Genomic DNA, 17,688 nt, shown 5'->3' on the forward strand with positions numbered 1-17,688 from the left:
AAGGCTGGCCCTATGTCCCGGGATGCTCCCAGGTTTGGAGGCCTCCGGAGCCCTCCCGCCCGGCATGTCAGCCCTGCGGAGAATTCAGGTGGGCGCCCGGCAAGTTCCCCGCCAGGGCTGCTCCCCGCCCGGCGGCCCTCACCGCGGATTCATTGAGCCCAGGGGCCGAATTGGCTCGGGGCTGCGCTCCGGGCTCGGCCCAGGGACTCGGACCACACTCCAGAGGCGGAGCAGCTTCCCAAGGTCTCCCCACTTCTGCGGGCGGCAGGGGTGCCCCCGACTCCCTCCGCCCCGGCTCCCCTCCCAGCTGGGCGAGCTGCTTTGAATTGCTCGCAATTTGCCGAAGGCGGTGTGCTGGGTTGGACGCTCCGGGAAACAAAGCAACCAAAAACAGCTCCCAGTTGACGTCAACTTATTTCCAGAAAAGAAAATAGTTTTGTGCTCCCAGGACAAAATCGCCCCCAGGGCAGGTCTCTACTGGCAAAAGCCAGGGGGCGGGGGTGGGGAAGAGCAGAACCAAAAAAAAAAAAAACAAACCCAAGTGCAAATAACTTTTTAACGGAGTTGGGAAAACAGCAGCTTTTGAGGTTGCCTGGATATTTTGCAAACGACGGTCAGGACCCCCGCTAGTATTAGATACGAAAAAACGCACCTCGGAAAAGTACGCGTTGGCCTGATTAGCGGGCGACCGGGAATCGGCTTCGTGACATCCGCTCCTGAAACGCTACCAAAATTCTTTGCCCGTAATGATACTTCATCAAATACTGGTAAAGACCTCTTCAGGATAATACTTAAGAGTATTTACCAGGAAGAGCACTCAGGAAAACCAAGCAGTTATAAACCTGTTCACCAAGGACACCCTCCCCAGCCCACCCCAAACACATAGACACCGACACCTTCCCCAAATGTTGCTTGATTTTTAAAACCCAATAACACAGAATTACAGCTGAGTTCATAACGGAGTTCAATTCTAGCTTTAATAAATGATTCCTTAAAAACATCCTGTGGTTCACACATGCTCAATTCCAAATTGAGAGGATCAAAAGACCTTTCTTATTATTTTGGTAGCGAAGCAATATTGGTTATCTTCTGCCTATGAGCCCAGCCTCCCTTCCTCCACTTTGATTTTGCCCTACCATGAAGTCCCTTTAGCTCACCACTTGAAACTGACAGCTGCCTCTCCTTCCTTGTAAAGACGGTTATTTCTTGTGCAGGATAGCTTCTGCACATAGAAAACATACAGCTTCTTCATATAAAAGACAATTCCAGCACTGTATAGAGCATTTATTGCAATTATTTAACAGTCAGCTACCCTAAGAGGTTTACAACTTCAACAAGATACTCATACTCATCATCATTTTCTGTCTCTTCATTATCATTATAAAGTATCACATATATATCTGTGCTTCTCCATTTCTTAGATTACTTGAAAGTAGTGGCATGGTTGTTTTGGAAGGAAAAATTCCCAATGTTTTCTCTTCATTTTCTAACCCACCTACTTACTCCCATTCAGTCCATACTTTGTGAGTTTGTGCCATAAAGAAACATTCAACTCTGATTACAGTCTTCTGACCTTATCTGTTATATAATAATGTAACTGCTTTTTATATGTTTCCTCTCCTACGTCAATATACCTTTGTCATTTAGGCTGGTGCTCAGGACACAGCACTCCAGTTGTTCACCGTGAATGAATGAATAGGATATATGTTTAGTTAGCCATTAAGGAATAAACATTTTGGGGAAACATCTGAAATATCATGAGTCTGAATTTCTATACTAAAAAATTTTTGTAGGATGAAAAGTAACTATACGACAACATTACTGTTTGCAGTAATATTTACAAGTTAAAGTGAACGTAATGACTGCTTTGGTTTAATATTTCCTTGAAATTGATTCCCGCTCTAGTGGACCACATTATAGGAAGTTATTGCAGGAGTAAGGGACTGGGGAATGCAGGTAGCTATTTGTCAAGAGACATGAGCTAGGGAGGATTTAAGTGGATAAATTCAAGAAATGTTGTGTGTTCTTGAGGGCAGAGGTCATAAAAAGAAATCAGTTCATCATTGTTTGGAAAGATTGAAGGCAGGAGAAGAAGGGGACAACAGAGGATGAGATGGTTGGATGGCATCACCAACTCGATGGACTTGAATTTGAGCAAGCTCCAGGAGTTGGTGATGGACAGGGAAGCCTGGCGTGCTACAGGCCACAGGGTTGCAAAGAGTTGGTGACTACCAAGCGACTGAACTGAACAGTAATTTTTTATTTCATCACTGTTTTTAGTTTCTCCTTTTAAAGTCATGCTTTCTTGATTTGATTACTAATAAAATATTTATAAAGCAGTCTGGAGGTTAAATGTGAATTCAAATCAAAACTATTTTGACATATCTTTGTTTCAGAGTTTTACTACTAAATTCTGCTGAATTTAATTGAAAATCATCTTGAGTAATGTTTTTTCTAACTCAGATGAAAATAGAATCCATGTAATCTAACTCTATGATGTGGAAGAAAACTCTGTAAGAGCAGAAACTGTGTCCTTTATCACCTCATCTCTGGTTCATTTCCAGTACAGTTCCTTAGTGTATTTTAGCAGAGTGGCTGGTACATAGTAGACACTCAGTAAACATACAAATATTTATGTGTGGGGTGAGAGCTAACCACCACAAAAGTTCACAGAGCAGTTGTTCAATTGCTAAGCCATGTCTGATTCTTTGTGATCCCATAGACTACAGCACACGAGGCTTCTCTGTCCTTCATCATCTCCAACGGTTTGCTCAAACTCATGTCCATTGAGTCAGTGATGCCATCCAACCATCTCATTCTCTGCTGTCCCCTTCTCCTCCTGCCCTCAATCTTTCCCAGCATCAGGGTCGTTTCTGATGAGTCGGCTCTTCACATCAGGTGGCCAAAGTATTGGAACTTCAACATCAGTCCTTCCAATGAATATTCAGGGTTGATTTCCTTTAGGATTGTCTGGTTTGATCTCCTTGCTGTCCAAGGGACACTCAAAAGTCATCTCCAGCACCACAGTTGGAAAGCATCAGTTCTTTGGTGCTGAGCCTTCTTAATGGTCCAACTCTCACATCTGTACATGACTACTGGAAAAACCATAACTTTGATTATTACAGACCATTGTCAGCAAAGTGATTCATTTTGAAATGAAAACATTCAACTGTTAGCTCTTAGTTACTAAGACTCTAGTATTTCCAGGCTTGAATATAAACAAGAAAACCAGGGCCAGAAGGGCTCCCAAAGATTAAGCCACTTGCCCAAGCTCTCTGAGACCTCTGTAGGTCAGGAAACTTTGGCTCTGTAGCCCAATGTTAAGTGGCTTGCCACAATCAGCTTCTAGGAACCAAAGAATGAAAATAAAAAATAAAAATCTTCAAGGGAACAATTCCCTATCACTAAAATACTTCTCTGTCATCCGATTTGGGAATCTTGGAGAGTTAGAATAGGACTCCCCCAAGACCTTGGACTGTGAGCACAGCAGAAATAGCCTAAGAAGCTGTCACCTTTATCACTTGGCACCTAAAATACTGGGATTATTTTCCAGGGCTGTTGTAAGTAGAGACCCATTTGTGTCTTAGAAGAAATGAAGATTTTAGAGACAAAAGGAATGCCCACAAACCCAATCAGACCAGAATTAGGTGTTTTCTGTTGAACTCCTAGGTTGTCCCATATTACTCTCTAGGGAGTAAGAAGGATTTTACCTATTTTTATCTTTGATGTTTTGTCAAAAAAAAAAAAAAAATAGGTCAGAGTGAACTTACCACAGTGATTCACAGGAGTAGAATTTTTCATTTCTAATTGCCACCTGGTAACTATAATTCTTGATCTTTCTACCTAATAATCACCTACCAGTCTCCTAGGCTGTTTGTAAAATAAATAATATCTTAAAGGAATGTAGTTTTCCATAAGAGAATTATGTTTTTGTAGAGCCTAAGAGAGTGCTATTTCTCTTTGTTATAATATTCTGATAATGAAACTCGTCTTGGCTAATAATGAAGTCAAATGTAAAGGCTGTCAAAGTTAAGTCAAACATAAAATTAATAATGATAGTAATTTCTCTTCTAGTCATTTATATTTAAAGAGCTTGTAGGATTGAAGTGGATGTTAGTCCTATTATTAAATAACATTTAGTTCAATACCATTACAGTACTAATTAAAGTGGAAAAGGAGATTCAGATATGTGTTAATGTCACATAACTAATATATATATCTTACATGTGCTAAGTCACTTCAGTTGGGTTGCACTCTTTGTGACCCCATGGACTGTAGCCTGCCAGGCTCGTCTGTCTATGGGATTCTCCAGGCAAGAATACTGAAGTGGATTGCCATGCCCTCCTCCATATCTTACATAATGGAAGAGTTATTACAATTGTCTTAGAAGATAAAATATTCATGAAACTATTAGCTATATGCCAAAAAAGTAACTTATTAGTAAAAGCAAAACAGAACGACAAAAATGTCATCACTTTATCCCCAAATGTTGGTATGAAAATGTTATTCTCATATATTTTATTGTCAATATCAATTAAGATAGCCTTTTAAGAAAGCAAGTAGGCAACCTCTCAAAAGCCACGAAAATGTTCATATTCTATGACCCAGAAATTGCTTCCAGAAATTCATTTTCATAAGAAATATCTAATTGTATTTGTGTTTTGCTAAAGTTTGGTTTATTTCATCTGAACCATTTGGACAAATGAGTTTTGCAAGCTATGTCATCAAGTGTGCTCTGGAACTACATTTCATTGTGTCTTGGACACTTGACCTTTGTTCACAGACATTTAGAGAATATTAGTTGAATGAAAGAAGGAAGAAGTTCAGTTAGGCTAGAATCCTGTCTTCTCATGTTCTACAGCAATGCCAAGTACCCTTTGACAAATATCAGTAATTTGTCAGAAGGTGAAGATAAAGTATATGAACTAATAGGGCAAAGCAAGATACATTTTAAAGCTGGTATTGCGATATCTTCAGGACTTGGAGAAAGTTTAAGGACCAGATTTTGAAGCTCTTGACAGCCTAGTCTAGGTATGTGGTGGCAATTCACAGGACGTGCAGAGGAGTAGGTATGTGCCTGCCCCGTGGCTGTTTCTAAATGAACTAAAAAAGAAAGAAAGAAAAAAATCCCCTTTTAAATACCCAGAAGCACTAACCCACATTTTGAACTAATTGACTTACTTTTTCTTAGGAAAGCTTAATTTAACTGATAGGGGCACATGGGTTTATCTGAATATTTAAAGAAGCCCTGGGATGGGCTTGTTCTATTTCTTTAATTTGTTGCTGGAGATCCAGGTTTTTGCACTTGATGAAGAAGACTGCTTTGGAGAGGGGCGGGAAATCTGGAAGCAGTGTGACCTAACTCCTCTATTTTGGGATCTAAGTTTGTAGAGCCAGGGCACCGGGAGATACCAGTACAGAACTCACCATTCTATGTGTTCCTACAGTCTGTGGTTAGATTAGGCTACCCCAGGGGTTACATGTTGTTGCTACTCCAAATAAAAACAGGCTCCTCTAAAAACAGATGGCATCTGTTTGTTTCACTATCTTTTCAGCTCATTTTTACTTTAAAGTAAAAAACAGCAACAAAGCAAAACTGATTTATCATTCTTTTCTGATTATAAAAGCAGTGGTTTTTCAGATTCAGAAAGTGTAGAAATCTGGAAAAACATATACGCACCATATTTCATTCTTATTAAGGTTTAGAGAGTGCTTGCTGTGAGTCTTATTTTTTATATTAACACTCTCAAGTCGTTCTCGAAAATATATGTGAGCATTGTTCCTAGTTTCCAGATGAGTAGAAACCCAGAGAGCTTAAATAACTTGTCAACATCGCACAGCTAATGGAGGTGGAACTTGGGCACACACACGCTTAATCCACCGAAACAGGTCCTTCGGTTCTGTTTTCCACAGCACCGCCTCCCCCCCCCAAAAAAAACACTCTTTGATTCAAGTATATTTCCATGAATTCAATCTCAGGTGATCTGCTGTTTAAATTATATATATTTCAAAATCTGTAATTCAAAATATGTAGGCAGAGGATTTTTGGCAAAGTGTCAAGTATATGGTAGGAGGCAAATAAAACAGAAGATTCTCTCCAGGAACACAACGCGCCTGATTCCAGGGAGGGGTGAACCTTCAGTAGATTCATGTGGTCAGGAGTTTTCTTTCTGCCTTTCTCTTAGTTATCTTATTTCCATCTGACACAGGAAAACAGGTTAACTTAGTTTTTATCCAACTCTGGGAAGTTGAGTTGGACCATCAAAACTTGAGGATGAACTCATTTCAAATCTGTTTTTGCCATCCAGATGGTAATACACATAGGAACTAGCTTTATTTTATTTTTATGTTTTTAAATTTCATTTGTTTATTTTTGGCTGTGCTGGGTCTTCAGTGCTGTGCAGGCTTTTCTTTAGTTGCAGTGCATGGGCTTCGCATCGCAGTGGCTTCTCTTGTTTCAGAGCATGGGCTCTAGGGCACGTGGGCTTCAGCAGTTGCAGCACATGGGCTCTAGAGCTCAGGGTCAGTAGTTGTAGTGCACCGGCTTAGTTGCTTTCTGGCTTTTGGGATCTTCCCAGATTAGGGATTGAACCTGTGTCTCCCGCATTGGCAGGCGGATTGCTTACAGATGGATACACTGGGGAAGCCCTGTTGTTTTGTTTTGGTTTTGTTTTTATTTCAAGTTTATTTATTTAAAAAATTTTACTTTATATTGGGGTATAGTTGATTAACAAGGTTGTGTTAGTTTCAGGGGTAGCAAAATGATTCACTTATATGTGTACATGTACCTATTCTTTTTCAAATTTTTTTCCCACTTAGATGATTAGAGAGTATTGAGCAGAATTCCCTGTGCTATACAGTAAGTCCTTGTTAGTTATCTATTTTAAATATAGTAATGTGTATATGTCATTCCTGGGGCTTCCCAGTGGTCCTAGTGGTAAAGAACCTGCCTGCCAATGCAGGAGACGTAAGAGACTGGGTTCGATCCCTGGGTTGGGAAGATCCCCTGGAGGAGAACATGGCAACCCACTCCAGTATTCTTGCTTGGAGAATCCCATGGACAGAGGATCCTGGTGGGCTATGATCCAGGGGGTAACAAAGAGTGGGACATAACTGAAGCAACTTAGCATACATGTGCATATATCATTATCAAACTCCCAACAGAACCTAGCTTTAAATGATCACTGAACAGCCCAGGAAAATCTGTTCTCTGGTTATTATTCCCAGTTCGCATCGTAAGACTTTTTGTGCTTTAGCACCATGTTTTAATGACCCACATTCTTTCCAAACTCACAACTAATTTAGCTTTCCTTGAAGTATTGGCTTTTTGAATTTAAAGCCTGAAGCAGTTCATGAACCTCAGAATGCATCAGAATCAACCAGAATCACCTGGAGAACTTCTTTAAAAATGCAGATTCCTGGTGCCAACTGCAGAGATTCTGATTCATTAGGTCCAGAGTACAGCCTAAGAAGGTACATTTTCTAACACACAGATCAGATAAATTCTAATACTAGCCTGACCACACTGTGAGAAACATGACCTCAAAAGCTAATATAATTTAGCAAGTAATAACAATAATTTCCTCTTTATAGCAATGATCACTAAATCATTTGGAGGCCATAATTCATTTGAAAATTGAATAGAAGTTATGAAACCACTTCTTCATAAGATGCACATTCACAATGAACTCTGCCTGCCATTTCAGGGGGTGGGGTGTGGTTGGGGGGCTTCCCTCCCCGGTGGCACTAGAGGTAAAGAACCCTCATAAGAGAATCAGGTTCAATCCCTGGGTCGGGAAGATCCCCTGGAGGAGGGCATGGCAGCCTACTCCAGTATTCTTGCCTGGAGAATCCAATGGACAGAGGAGGATGGCAGGCTACAGTCCATAGGGTTGCAGAGTCAGACAGGACTGAAGTGACAGCAGGCACACACGGAGGTTGGGGGCCACCTGCATTCTTAACACGCTGTTCCGTAGTCTCCAACATCATCTGAGTATTTTTACTCCCCTGATCAAACGTCTTCACGGCTCCTTTCTTACTTCAGTTTCAAGTCCAGACTCCCCATAGCCATGCCCCAGGCTGATTTCTCAAGTTTTTCCTTGTGTCTCCTACCATGAGTCCAGCTCTCTGTGAGGAAGAACCCCAGACAGAACAGTGCTGCGAAGGGAGCAGACGCAGCCAGAAGTCCCCATGACATTAATCCTCAGAGTTGAGTGTGCACCCGAATCCCCTGGCAGGCTGGACTCACCCCCCATGTGTCTGAAGCAGCAGTCCAGGTTCTCTCCCAGGTTCCCAGATGCTGCCAGCTCCCAGACCCCACTTTGAGAACCGCTGGCCTAGGAGAAGGTAGATAAACATTTCTAAGGGGAAGAATCAGCACAGGAAGGAGGAAAGATGAGATTAGAGATGGGGGGGTGTGGAGCCTGGAGAGCCTCCCTGAGTTAATTCAGCAGGACCGGGGGGAAGGAAATCTCTCCTGTGACTCCTGTGGTTGAGTCTATAACCAGCCCTGACTACCAGCTTCCTTTCGGATTGGAAAATGCCTCCTCCCCTCCTTTCTGCTGATCTAAATTGTCTGGATTCTTTAAGGCCCAGCTCCAAATTCTACTTCCCCATGAAGCCTTCTTTCATCCTTGCAGCCTGAAGCAGACTATCACTGCTCTTGACCCTCATGGCCAGGCCCTTTGGTCAGGCCACCCACTGGGGGCTTGCTCTGCTCATTGGTCCAAGTTGTGGGCTCTCAGGGTTGCATTTGGTTTTTCTTCCTTCTTTTTAAAAAAGATTTATTTAGATTTATTTGGCTGCATCAAGTCTTAGTTGTAGCACGTGCGATCTTCATTGCGGGCACACAGACTCTCTGGTTGTGGCCTCCAGGCTTCAGTAGTTACAGCTCAAGGGCTTAGTTACTCCTTGGCATGCAGGATCTTAGTTGCTCGACCTGGGATGGAACCCAGGTCCCCTGCCTTGCAAGGCGGATTCATAACCACTGGACCACCAGGGAATTCCCTGTCATTTCTTCCTTCTACTCATTTCTTCCTTCTACTCATTTCTTGGGGTTCCTTCTCTTTGGGAGGCTTCACAATGCACAATGATTATCAATGTTGGCTACACCTTAGAATCACCAGGGGCAACTTTTAAAAAGTAACAACGCCACTGAATTATTTGAGGGAGAAATCTCAGCCCTCACCCATTGCCCCCCTCACAAGAACAGAGCAAATGTGGCAAAAATTCGAATAAGTATTGTGGCTCAGACGGTAAAGAATCTGCCTGCAATGTGAGAGACCCAGGTTCGATTCCTGGGTTGGGAAGATCCCCTGGAGAAGGAAATGGCAATCCACTCCAGTATTCTTGCCTAGAGAATCCCATGGACAGAGGAGCCTGGAGGGCTACAGCCCATGGGGTCGCTACAGTCCTTGGGGTCACAAGGAGTAGGATAGGACTAAGCGACTACACTTTCACTTTTTTCATAGGTCATGTGGGTGCTCAGGTTCTCTACTTTTGTGTATGTGAAACAGTTTCTCAGTGAAAACATATGTATCAGTGCCAGGTCCTCGTCCCTCCTATCTACCCCGCAGTGACTCATGAAAATAAAAAAGTCTGCAGCCATGTCTGAGATCCTTAGAGTCCCTTGTACACTCTGGCTTTCTGTCTTCAAATGACTTCTTTTTACCCTTCTCTAAGCCTCTGCTAAACTGAGGGGGTTCTTGCAACTGAATGCATCTTAGAATCACATGGAAAACTTGCAAAAAACATTCTATTACCTAGATCTTTTTCGAGACAGTTTGATTGACTTGGTCTGGGAAGTGGCCTGGGCATGGGCCAGACCTTTTCAAGGTGATCCAATGTGCAGCTAAGGACTTCCCTGGTGGTCGTGGTTAAGAATCTACCTGCCAAGACAGGGGACATGGGGCCCATTCCTCGTCCTAGAGGATCGTACATGCCATTGAGCAACTAAGCCTGTGAGCTGCAACTACTGAGCCCCCCAAGCCTAGAGCCTGTGCCCCACAACAAGAGAAGCCACCTGCAATGAGAAACGCATACACCACAACGAAGAGGAGCCCCTGGTTACCGCACTAGAGAAAGCCCCTGAGCAGCAACGAAGACCCAGCACCTAAATACATAACAAATGCTCAGCCAGGACTGAGATCCACTCTCCTAGATTGGGAGACCCATTCACACATGTCTATTTGCTGCTGCTGCTAAGTCGCTTCAGTCGTGTCCGACTCTGTGCGACCCCAGAGACGGCAGCCCACCAGGCCCCCCCGTCCCTGGGATTCTCCATGTCTATTTGGAGGACCCTTAATATGAAGTCTTGAGTCTTGGGTGGTCTTTATGTGATCTGTGAACTGGTAGAAATTATGTGGAAAATGTTCTGTGTTTGTACATCTGTGTATTTTCCTACAAACAAGGATTCATAGCTTTTAACAGACTCTAAAGGGGTTTATGATTCAAAATAGTTGAAGAAACATTCATATGGATGTGGAGAAATAAGCACATGCATGCTCTGTTGCTAGAAGTATAAACTGGTACAGTGTTTTTTGAGGACATTTTGGCAGTAGCTATCAGCACGCAAAATGCACATCCATTTCAACCCAGCAGTTCATTTCTAGGAATCTAGGAGCACACAAAGAAAAATGTACAAGGATGTTCTTGAAGCATTGTTTGTAATAAAGGCTCATCAGATATAATCTAACTCTAGCAGTGGATGGTGAATAAATAAATTTGTATCTCATCTATTCAACAGAATACTAGCTGTAGATATAATGAATATGGTAGATGCGTAGGCGATGAGTGGAAAAATTTCCAAGATGTTTTATTATTCGAGTGCATGTGTGTGTGCCAAGTCGCTTCAGTTGTGTCTGACTCTTTTTGACCCTACGGACTGTAGCCCACCAGGCTCCTCTGCCCATGGGATTCTCCGGGCAAGAATACTGGAGTGGGTTGCCATTTCCTCCTCCAGGGGATCTTCCTGACCCAGGGATCAAACCCTTATCTCTTAGGTCTCCAACACTGGCAGGTTGGTACTTACCACTACCACCACCACTTTAATGTAAAGTACGAGTTCATTTTGGGCTTCCCTGGTGGCTCAGTGGTACAGAATATGCTTGCAATGCAGGAGACACAGAAGACATGGGTTTGATCCCTGGGTTGGGAAGATCCCCTGGTGCAAGGCATGGCTACCCACTCCAGTATTCTTGTCTGGAGAATCCCATGGACAGAGGAGCCTGGCGGGCCCCAGTCCATGGGGTTGCAAAGAGTCGGACACGACTGAAGCAACTGAGCACGCGTGCACATGAGTTCATTTGTTGAAAAAACTAAACCAAAATGATATATGCACATTTTGTGAATGTACCTAACAAGCCTAAAACCACACACAAAAAAGATCTTCTTACCAACCCCTTACAAACATTCTAGATGTTTCAGTGACACTGGTTGGCACACCCCAGATCTTTCTAGAGGATGCTGCCTTGCTCACAGCCACTGCTGAAGGGACAGATTTGTCAAGCCAAGTAGTCATTCTATCACATGACCAACACCTTAATGGACTGGATCAAGGATAGGTCCTTACACAACCAACCCCTAAGCTACCTAGAAGCCTGTATTGAAACTCCTGAACCAAACAATCTCTCTCTCTAGGGATTACAATGAAAGTAAGTCAGCCAATAGGGAGAAGACAGGCCATCGAGGCAGCCTGGTCCTGCTCCTGGAGTGAGCATCTGCTGAGAGCCCTGGGGCTGCTCTGTGTCTGGACTCCAGGGGAATGACTCTACTGGAATCCTGACCTTGGGTTTCCGCGAGGTTTCATTTCTGTTACAAGCCCACTACCTCCATACAGTTAATTGCCTCATCTTAATTTCTCTTGCTTACAACCAAGAGCTTATCTACACATTCACTCTCTGCCCTGTCCGGCTCCGGAACCTCAGACTCAAGGCAAGTCACCACAGTTCATCCTCTATCCAAGACTGCAACCTGGACCACATCCCTTCCTCCTGCTTCCTTCTTGCTCTTTCTCACCCTCCGCTTCCATCGAACCAAGACCTGCCAATTCTAAGTCACCATTTGCTTTAAATCCATCTTCATCCAAGTGTGGATTAATTGTGTTTCCCTCTGTATCAGTCAGTTCTGGCTGCTGTAACAAAATACCACAGACCGGGTGTGGATTAGACAGAGATGCAGTCCCTCACAGTCCTGGAGGCTGGAAGTCTAAGATCAAGGTGCCATCAGGGCTGGTTTCTGGTGAGACCTCTCCTCCTCGCTTGAAGATGGCCGTCTTCTCCCTGCATCCTCATCTGCCTGCGTCTCCCTGCATGTGTGGAGACAGAGATGGAGGCGGAGATCTCTGATATCTCTTCTTATAGGGACATCAGTCCTACTGGGTTAGGGCCCCCCCACCTTATGACCTCATTCAACTTAATTACCTCCTTATGGCCCTTATCTCCAAATACAGCCACACTGGGAGTTAGGTCTTAAGCATATGGATTAGGGGGCACAAACTCTGTCTATAACACCTTCCAAACCTGCTCTTCCTCATACCTCCTGTCTCTGCAGGGCACCCAAGCTAGGAACCTGGCAGACACCATTACCGTTACCCCACGTTCACATCAGATCTATTTCATTCAGCTCATGCTCCACAGTTCTAATGCCATCGCCCTAAACCAGGCATCCTCCACTGTTCTGTGACTCAGGGAACAAGGAAGGAGCCAAGACTGAGGCTGTACCAAGCACAGAGGAGGGGGCAGCCTCCTCCCGAGTCCAGGCTGGGATTAGCGTCTTGTCCTTAGATGTCCACGGGACACCTTTATAGCCTTTAGTTTGGCCATCTGTGTAAGCTTTTCTTCCTTGAAAACCAACAAATGTGAGCCACCCACCACTTCCCAACACCCACCCTACCTTCCACCATTGTTGTTGCTGAATCACCAAATCGTGAGTGACTCTTTGCGACCTCATGGACTGTAGCCCACCAGGTTCCTCTGTTCATGAGATTTCCCAGGCAAGAATAACTGGAGTGGGTTGCCATTTCCTCCTCCAGGGGATCTTCCTGACCCAGGATCCAGCCCGAGTGTCCTGCATTGCAGGTGGATTCTTTACTACTGAGCCACCTGGGAATCCACCTTCATATTTGACACGTTCCCACTTACCTGTACTTACCTGACCCAACTCATGTCTTAGAGGCTTTTATGAAGCCATCTCTGATGTTTGTCCTATGCTAATACTTCCATATTATTTTATTATATTAATAGTATCTCCATGTAGAAGCTCCAATGTGCCTGTCTGTGTGTGTATTTTTTAAGGGTCATACAATATACAATATCAATTCAAAACAAGCCTAAAGGCAATATCACAGAACATCAAAAGGAAAAAGGGATACTTGTAACTGTATCCTAGAATAAGAGGATAATGAGAGGTCTGCTAAGAAATTAGACCAACTTTTCATGAAAGAGTAGCTATTTGGGGAGTAGAGAGGAAAGGAGGTGAAGAATTCATTAATATTCAAAGGTCTGATCCTTTGAAGACAAAGACTGCCAGGTGAGACTGCTAAGTATTGGATTACTTTGTAATTAGGTATCAGATCTGCTCCAGATCACCTCCATCTCTGGCAGACTCACTTTTTTCCTGCAAACAATTGAATTCTTTCATTCATAACCTTTCCCTTCATATGGATATGGTTGGTTGGTTCTAAGGGGACCCATCAAAGGGTTTGGAGATCATCACTGAATCAGCTTGCTTCTATATATTATATTTGGGAAATGAAATCTTTATCCTCCATTCTGTTTTTAAAACAGGAGGAAGCAATTCCCTCTTTGAATATGGAGCAAGACTTCTCGGGATATACTCAGGACCTTAGATCCCTGAGAAATACAGAAAGCCCCACAAGAATGTCTCAGGTACATAAAAGTTTGTTATTTCCATCTCCAAGAAATAAATGTACACTCCTTCTCCTGTTGACTTTTATTTTGTGGGCATTGGTTTGATTCTTCTGAGTCCCAGCTTACTTTTTTGAATAAATTAGACTATCTTTAATTTGCTGCTCAATGCTTCTGTGGGGGTGAGCATGCTTTGTTTTTCCAGAACTTCTTCCCTGTGGGATGTTAACTGTTAGTGCCAATTTTTTTTTTTTTTTCCAGAAGAAGTTGGAAGAGTCAGGTTTAGCACTGAGGATTAACTCAGCAGTGGTTGCTAAACTCTTTGAAATCATTAGATGAAAGCAGAATTAGATCTGCACTAAGTATACATGTCATTGTTGTTTTTGTTATTATTGTGGGAATTTGTCATTCTAAGATTATTCTATTATTGAATAATTTTCTCTCTGGATTTCTGACATCCTCAGCTCTATTTAGGAAAAATGTGTTTCTTTCACAAGTATTCTTAGCCTTTTGTACCCCAAATAGATGTTTATCTTAGTAGAGTATGAATCCCATGGGATATAGTATGTTTCTTGTTTTCCTCCTGAATGCCTAACATAAAACCAAGCACATAGTAGGTGCGCCTACGATCATGTGTTGAACTGAACTGAATCTAATGGCTTGCTGTTTCAAAATGTCATCAAACAGCTGTCATTAAATACTGTTTCCTCTTGCATTAAATCAACTCAGAATGTTGGCATTACAAACAATTTTTCTTCCTGAAATTCCAATTTGCAAGCCTTCATAAGTCTGTCCAAGGATTCCAGCGAGGTATCTGTGACCTGGGTAGGGAAGCAGGAAGCCAGGTTCCACTGGGGCACCTGGGTCTGCCTGGGCTCCTGCCCTCTGTTTTCCCTGGCTGCACTTCCTACCCACCCCCAGGTTCACACCTGCACCGCAGAGGCATCGGACCAGTTCCACCGAGCTCCTCCTGGCTGTCCTAAAACAAACCAACAAAAGCTTGCCACTCTAGGTTCACTGCCAGACTCGGAGTTGGTTAACAATTCACCGAGAAAGACAGCTCTGAAATTGCTCCTGCCTACAGAGGGTGAGAGTGGGTATATATAGAGATTTCCAGCTTGACGAATCTGTTGGGGAGATCTGAATTTGCATTTAGGAGAGGGAGCTTGTTCGTGGAGCGACTGTAGGAACATTGTGCTGGAGCAGCCTGGGTGCTGGCACTTGGAGGTTGGACTTGACTCTACAGGCTCTGTGGTTTGATCCCAAAGTCACAGCCCACACAACTGGTATTTCCCCTGGTGGCTTGGAGGATCTTAGATGATAATACTCAAGCTCTGTTTTGGAAGCAAGGTTGAAGGGGAGATGGGAGGGCTGTGGTGAAGCTGTGTTCCTTTCTGCCCAGGAATCTGTGCCCCTGTGTCCTCAGGCTAATTAGGAATCAACTCTGAAGCTGATGCCACAAGGTGCCGCTTCCTGAGACAATACAACAAGGGAACATTTTCCCTGCAGCAGGAGACCCTCTGGGATCCAGGGTCGAAGGGAAATGACTCTGAAGGTCTCCTGTAAACCCTCTCCCAGTAGAGTTGAAATGCTCCTAAGGTTTCCCTTGACAGTAGTTGCCTAGTTGTCCACCATTTTTTTTTAAAAGATGTATCCAAACATCAGCTTCCCTGGAAGCTCAGTGGTAAAGAATCCTCCTGCCAATACAGGAGATACAGGTTCGATCCCTGCTCTCGGAAGATCTCCTGGAGGAAGAAATGGCAACCCACTCCAGTATTCTTGTCTGGGAAATCCTATGGACAGAGGAACCTGGCAAGCTACTGTCCGTGGGATCACAAAGAATCGAAACTGTTGTTTAGACTGAGCGACTAAACAACATCTAAACATCAGTGTCTCTGGAGTTGGAGGGTTTCTGCTAATCTTTGTGTAAGGATAAGAAACGTCCAGGCATATCTCATTGTTTCACGAAATGTGTTACTAATTCTAAAGTGTTGAAATTGGAAAATTATTTACATACAAATTATATAACTACCACCCTGGAATCTATTTGCAATTCCAACGTGCTTTCTTGAGAGTAAGGGGGCAGAGGAATTTTCATAACTCCAAAGAAAGACTCATCTTAGGGGTAATGAGAGGGAACTGCTGTTGTTATAGAGACACAGACCTAGTACTTCTTTTACAATTCCCGCCATATTGGGCAACATAGGGGAAGGGGATTAAGAGGTACAAACCTCCAGTCATAAAATAAATGTCACTGGGATGTAATTGTATAGTGTAAGGAATATATGGTCAATAATGTTGTAATAGCTTTTCATGGTGACAGATGGTAACTCGACTTCTCATGGTGATCATTTTGTATGAAATGAAAATACCGAATCACTGTGTTGTACACCTAAAACAAATATAACATTGTCTGTTGATTGCAATTTTTTAAAATCCATAGCAAATTAGAATTGGATACACATTGAAGATGATGATTTTCTATGTAAAGAAATAGATGTCTTTGGTTGTGTGTGTGTGTATGTGGTGTGACCCCATGAGAAGAAAACCATCAGTGAAATGATATCTTTCAGAAAAATATTGTTTATGAAATTAGTATCAAGATAACCAAGGCCTTACTTTCTTAAACATCTGTAGGACTTTAAATTAGGACATTGTAGATTGTTTTCTTCTCTGGCCACTTGAAAATTCATTCCCTATCAATTTCCTCTCTACTTAATAATGCATGATTAACAGATTCCATAAGGTGATGTTAAATGAAACCCCCAAAACAGCAAAAGTAATATAAGTGGAATTATCAAGGGGGAAAGAGTGGAGAAGTTAACAATATAAAGGGACTAGCTCATGCAATTTTAAATATTCTTTTTCTTCAACATAAAAAAGAAGAAAAAAAGAGGTAGGTAGGGTGTAAAGGCAGTTCATTTGTATGATTGCATCTAAAACCATTACACCATAGAATAATACAAGTAAAAAATAAGGTAATTAACAGGATTCATTGAGAGCTTAACCAAGGTCAATGCTGGGTTTGCTCCCTGTTAATTTGTAACTAATTTGCTGCTACTGATAGACTTTTGAGACTGAGCTCAATAGAATGGAAGCTGAACCCTGAAGGCCCAGCAAATATCCCTCGTATCTTCTTGTGCTTTGTTGGTACTGTTGAAAAATCAGAAGTTGCATTTAAAATGTTTCTTCTTTGTGACAATAAGCAGTGTTCTTTTTCTTTTCTTCCTTTTTTTCTTTTTGACATAAAAATTTGCTTTGCGTTGAGGGGAAGGGAGACGTATTACTATTTAACATTTTAAAAAGTCAATTAGCGTAGCCTGTTCATGGGTCTTACCTCCAGTGCATAAACAGCGTTTTATTATTCGGACCAGACGGGGCAGGCACCTTTAATAATGTGTAATTGACCTTAGTGTGATGCATTAGTGTCTACAAAGCACTTTCATATGTTTTATCTCATCTCAACTTCACAACAAAGCATGAAGGAGCGCTATTGTTATTCCCCACTTGACACAGAAGAAAACGGAGGCAGAGAGCATTTAAATAGTTTGCACCCAATTATTTAACCGACGTATTAAGGATGCAGTAACCCCAATACTTGGACCCCAAATCCTGTATTCCTTCACTATTCCAGATGCCACCTAAAAAATTACAGTATCCCGGGGGTTCTGAGAAATAAGCTTAGTGCTTGGAGCAGAGCTCCACTCAGTAACTGATAAAACCCACTCAAGATCTCTCCCTTCCTGACAATTCACAGCTCAAATGTCAGGGAAAAGAAACACTTCCTACCCCTCTCGCCTTTCTCCCGCCCCCGACAACACTC

At 42.7% G+C, this 17,688-nt stretch overlaps 1 protein-coding gene across 2 annotated transcripts in view; it reads right to left on the reverse strand.

Moving 5' to 3' along the window:
* The window catches only part of KCTD1 (potassium channel tetramerization domain containing 1), a 213,526-nt gene that overhangs the window by 105,882 nt on the left and 89,956 nt on the right, over positions 1-17,688 (reverse strand). The window contains exon 1 of one of the 2 annotated variants that reach the window (XM_010828947.1): positions 653-717. The exons of the other annotated variant lie outside the window; for it this stretch is intronic. The gene's annotated coding sequence lies outside the window, so the exon portion shown is untranslated. Of the gene's footprint in view, positions 1-652; positions 718-17,688 lie in introns of those variants that run through there. 2 annotated transcript variants of the gene reach the window in all.

Source organism: Bison bison, unplaced genomic scaffold (genome assembly GCF_000754665.1).
Source record: "Bison bison bison isolate TAMUID 2011002044 unplaced genomic scaffold, Bison_UMD1.0 scf7180017864498, whole genome shotgun sequence".
In the NCBI taxonomy this organism is placed as follows: Eukaryota; Metazoa; Chordata; class Mammalia; order Artiodactyla; family Bovidae; genus Bison; species Bison bison.